The following is a 5488-nucleotide window of genomic DNA, read 5'->3' as shown; positions in this document are numbered from 1 at the left end:
GGGCGCTGACCGGGAGGCGGGGCAAGGGGAGGGCCTCTGCGCCCCCGCCCCTTCCGCGCTGCTGGCCAGAGCTGGCCGCCTCCGCCGGGGAGGCGCCCGAGCCTGCGCCGCTTTTCGCGGGCGACTGCCCGCCCGTGCGTCCCTCCAGCTCCTGCAGGGCGGCCCTGCGTCCTCCCGGCGCCGCCGCGTCCGTTTGGTAGCCCTTCGGCTCCTCCTGCGGCCCCTGGCTCGCGCCCAGGGCCCCTCTCCCGCTGCCTCCAGGGGGCGCCCGGCGGGCTCTCGCTGGCAGCCGCGCACATCCGTGGCGGCCTCTGCCGCCGGTGTCTGTCTGTCTGGGCGTCTCGGGGCGGCGGCCGGCTGCCTGGTGTTTCCGAGGGCACAGCGTGCATCGTGGCTGCGGCTGGGGTCTCTGGCGCCGTGTCCTCACCCGCTGTCCAAAGGCAGAGGGGGTGCAGAGTTGTCTCCGCCCGGGCTGCCCGCCCGAGTGCTGCAGGGAGCACCTGTATACGACTCGGGATGTTTCACGTTAGAGCCCGCCTCCGTGTACCCCACTAGCAACCAAGGCCTTGGGGGCAAACCAGAATCCAGGTCAAGACAGTGGCGTCTGTGTGCCCCTCTGACTCCCGGCCCGCGGAAAGAGCCGCAATCCTGGCCAAGAAAGCGTTAAGGGGGACGCTGTTGTCTCCACTGTTGGTGCAGAATTTACACGCCGATAGACTCCTGGCCTCGGGGGGCCCTAGGCAAACAGGGCTCCGGTCCCAGGTCTGCATCCCACTTGCTGAACCACCTGGAGCCAGTGTTTCCCGTCCGGGCTCTGGGCCTTACTCTCCTGATGGTGATGGTGGAGATCCCGCCTCCGGGTCCTGGTGGTCCATCTTCCCTGTCTCCTTCCCTGTCTCCTCCCCCTAGTGAAGCAGAGGCGGGCGGCCCACCCCCTGCAAGGACAGGGGTGAGGGAAGCACACTGGGGATCTCTTCCCATGGAAGGAGCTGGGTGAGGAAGAGCCGCTCATCCCCCCGGGGCTGTCCCAGACAGCCTGGCGCACATCCAGGGGCAGAGCATGATGCCAGCCTGTGCCCTGGGACTGGCTTCCCCGGCTGCCCCCGAGGGGCTTGTGCCAGGTGTAGTTATTAATAAACAGCAGCAGGAAGCCACCCGTGGCCTTGGATTCGCTACAGAGACAAACGGAGTGAAGCCTCGTGGAAACCAAACACTCCTGCGGGGGCGCAGGGGGGAGGGCCCCCAGGTTTAGTTCTGTTCTCCGGTCCAGGCTGCCTCCCCGAGGCTTTTGCGCACCGAGGCTGGCTGGTTCGCAAATGAGACAGGTTAAGTTTGAAGGTGTGTTAAGTTTCCCATAGAAAACACCCTCTGAGCTTGCATATCAGACCCTGAATTTGATCTATTGGGATCAGCCACAGGGGACCCCCCTCCCCCCACCCCCCGTCATTTGTCTTATAGCTGGTTTTCTTTTTCTTTTCTGTTCCTCCACGCGCATAAATCCCACCCAGGATGGCCCATGGGGCTCAAGATAAGAGAAGCTTCTGAGCAGGAGGCCACAGCTCATCTTACTTAGAAACTCATCCCAAAGTCGTCCCTGTTCTCAAACTGAGGCCTCTGCTCACCTTCCGGGTTCCTGTCAAGGACACCGCTAAGCCATCATTCACTCCCCCTTCCCCCTCATCCTCTCTGTTCAAACCCTGGGGCTTTGACCTCTGCAAGTGTCTCTCCTCTTCGCCCGCAGCCCTGGCTCCAGCTTTTACGTCTTCTCACCTGGGCGACACATGGCCTCTCGCTGTGCCCGCTGCCCACGGTCCCCCCACCCCCCGCTTTCAGGGGGCGCAGCTCTAACGCATAAGCAAATGCAGGTTCCTCTCTCTCCACACATCCTCCCGCCTCCTGCCCGGCTTCATCTCCCAGGTCCCCGACGCGGACTCGGGTGCCTACTCACGCTGGCTGCTTGTTTGCTCCCAAAGGCACGCTGGTGCTGGGTCCTACTCTCAGGCCTTGGCACACTCAGGTCCCTCTGCCCGCTGCACCCTTTCCAGCTTCGGCCAAATTTCCCTTCCTCCTGCGTATCAGATCCCTCCTCTCCTCTATAAAACTCTGACGTGTGCCCTTAAAGACCCATCAGAGTAAGCTCCAGGAGGGCAGGGACCAGGCATCTGGTGAGCGCTCAATTCACACCCTGCACACATTAGTACCGCCCCAGAAATTGATCACACTCTCCCGCCCCCCCCACTGCCCACAGGCTGGGACCTCACCATGTCCCATCTGGATGGCCACAGCAGCCTGTCTGGCCTCTCTGCCTTCCAATCCACCTCGGCCGTGAAAAGCCAGGTCAGCATCGTTACCCCACTTGAGATCCTGCCACGGGTCCCCACTGTCTTCCACACAGAGCGCACCCCTGAGCCCACAGTCCCAGCCTTCCCTGCCTCATCTTTGGCCCGTCCCCTCATCTCACCCCTCTGGCCGTGCTCCACCACGGGCAGCATTCTGGATGGGCCGCCCCCTTCGGTTGTCCCTGGCTTCGTTCCGGCCTGCCTGTCCTGGAGGTCTATCCTCCGCTTGTCTGGCTAGCACACACAGATAGATGGCTTTTTCAAAACTCATCTTACGTGTCCTTTCCCCCTTTTCTGGCTTTTCTGAGCTCTTGAGATCTTCATTCACATACTTGGAGCTTCCAGTGCGCAAAAGCTCCCTTTTAAAAAGCCCCGCTGCTGGGGCGCCTGGCTGGCTCAGTCGGTTAAGCGTCCGACTTCGGCTCAGGTCATGACCTCGCGGTTCGTGGGTTCGAGCCCCGCATCGGGCTCTGTGCTGACAGCTCAAAGCCTGGAGCCTGCCTCGGATTCTGTGTCTCCCTCTCTCTCTCTCTCAAAAATAAACACTAAAAAATTTAAAAAATAAATAGAATAAAAAGGCCGCTGCTGCTCTCCTGAGTGTTGATGTCATCAGTGACCATTGTTTCCATGATTTCCATTCTAATTTCTATCAGAGATAGGTGACATTCTCCACCTCTCTCCAAACCCGTCTGCAGTTGGAAGCCACTGGTTTCCATGGGCCCCGAGCACTTTCTGAAGCCCTGTGACACTCTAGGGTCCGTGGGACCGAAGTCTGCCCCTGCTTGTGAGGGGATGTGGCTACTTATAGCTTGGGGGGGGGGGCGGTGCGTGGAAATGAATGAGCCACTAGGAAATAGGACATCCACGGAGGATTTTCCTCTTCAGAAGCCCTTCCTGCTAGGACCCCTCTCTGAGCCCTCTGTACTTCCCGTAAGATGTCACTTTGTGCAACTGTCATTCTGTGTGCATTTGTCAGCTCTTGTCTCTCCCATTAGCGTGCAAGCTCCAGGACAGCAGAGTCCGTGTCCGGCTTGCACGCTGCTCCGTGGTCAGAGGCTGGCACGGGGCTGAGCTGAGGGCAAGTGCCTGAGCTGAGTGCACACTTCAGAGCCCAGCCCGCTCTGCCTTCCCGGAAGCGCCATAAAACACGGCCTCTGTCCATCGTTCCATTTCCATCCCGCAGGCCCTTAGCACTCAGAGGTGCTGGCTCCTGGGTCGCTGGCTCCCAGAGCTAAAGGGGTGGTGGTCTGGCCCTGGGGCCTCTAACAAAGGCCAGGGGGCCAACAGTACCCCACAGTAGCCAGAAGAGAATGTGGGACAGTGACCCCCCTGGGCTGTTGTAGCCACAGGCTGAAGTTTCAGCAGCAAGTGGCCGATGAAGCGATCAGTCAAGTCAGCTGGACAGAACAGAACCGGGGGAACGACATTCTCCTACAGGTGTGTGCTGACAGGGGGGACCTGTCCTGTGGTCCCTGGGGTCCAGCCGCTGCTTCTGCCACTTTGGGACCCTGCTTAGATGTATTCCTGTACCCAGGCCCCGCTATCTACATTTCACATTCTGCGCCCACGGCGGGGTCGGTTTTTGCAGCAGCTTCTGGTTTTCCAGTGATGCTTCGTGGTTTTGTTTTGCTCCACTTGTTAGAGACTGAACAACAGAGGAGGCTGGTTTATGAGGAGGTGAAGGTCATGGCTGTAAGGCCGGGCAGTGCTGGGCATCACACCCACGGGACTCTCACTGCCCTTTGCCCACAGCGATGTCGGGAGCCCTCCTCCCCTCTGCCACGCCCAATCCCCATCCCTGCCTGGGGGCGCTCTCTGTACCCACAGCAGGTCCCAGCAGACCTTTGCAAGCCCACGTCAAAGGCCCAAATCCTACTAGAGCAAAAGAATGTTCTCCCTTGGAGCTGATGGTCCCAGTCACTCATCGAAAGGTCCGTCAGTGTGCCCGGGGGTTGATGCAACAGGGAGCTGTGACTTCCTCCTGGGGCATTTCATTTGTATAGTTTTTTTTTTCTCAAACTCGGCACTATTGACATTTGGGCCGGACCGCTCTTTGTCGTGAGGCCTGTCCTGTGCACTGTAGGATGTTGGGAAGCATGCCTGGCGTCTACCCTCTGTATGCCAGGAGCACCCCCAACCACTCACGTCAATCCAAAATGTGCCCAGACATTGCCCAATGTCTCACTGGGGGCAAAATCTCCCCCAGCTGAAACCACTGCTCTACAGACAGCTCCGGGGCTCCCCATGTCCCCACACAGAGAGGCACCTATCACAGGACTGTACAGAACGAGGCATGTGATGTGTGGGCACCCTCTGCTCAGAGGTCAGTGCTGGGCAAGGAGCAGAAACATGGCCGGCTCACCCCACTTCCTGGGACTCAGGCATCCCTCCCTCTCTCTCCGTCTCATGTGGCACATCAGTGACTTGGGGATCGAGGATGGGGACAGCACTCCCTCTGGGGCTCTTGTGCAGGTCAAGCACCAATAAATATGTTCCTCGATGATTATTTTATCAGTCTAGCCACAGTGGCAACTTCATGTTTTTCCTTTAGTCACAAAGGATAGCTGGCCCCTCCCCAATAAGATTCTTTTTCCTTTCTTTTTCCTTAATTTTCTTTTTTTTTTTTTTTTTTTTTTTTTGAGAGAGAGAGACAGCACAAATCAGGGGAGGACAGAGAGAGAGAGAGAGAGAGAGAGAGAGAGAGAAGGAAGGAGACACAGAATCCGAAGCAGGCTCCAGGCTCTGAGCTGTCAGCACAGAGCCTGACGTAGGGCTTGAACCCACAAACCATGAGATCATGACCTGAGCCGAAGTCGGACGCCTAACCGACTGAGCCACCCAGGTGCCCTCCCTTCCCCGATAAGATTCTTAACACAGGCAATTTTTAAAAGGGGACTCTGGGTCCCTGTTAGGACCATCCAACACGCACAGAAGGAACGGTGGTCGAGGGACTTCGCAGGTGCCCTCCTGCCTACAGACGTTTCCGGCAATGGTCCCTAAAGGTTCCAGAGCACTGCCTTTCCTGGAGCCCCCAGTGGGTCCTGCAAGTGCCTGGCTTACCATCGATGGCTGTGCAGGGTGGGGACTGAGCCGTCCGGATTCCTGTCCCTGCTCTGCCCTGCGCTAGCTCTGTGACCCGGGCAAGTCCC

The sequence above is a fragment of the Acinonyx jubatus genome, chromosome E1, assembly GCF_027475565.1.
Source record: "Acinonyx jubatus isolate Ajub_Pintada_27869175 chromosome E1, VMU_Ajub_asm_v1.0, whole genome shotgun sequence".
Taxonomy (NCBI): Eukaryota; Metazoa; Chordata; class Mammalia; order Carnivora; family Felidae; genus Acinonyx; species Acinonyx jubatus.
This window is presented reverse-complemented; position numbering follows the sequence as displayed.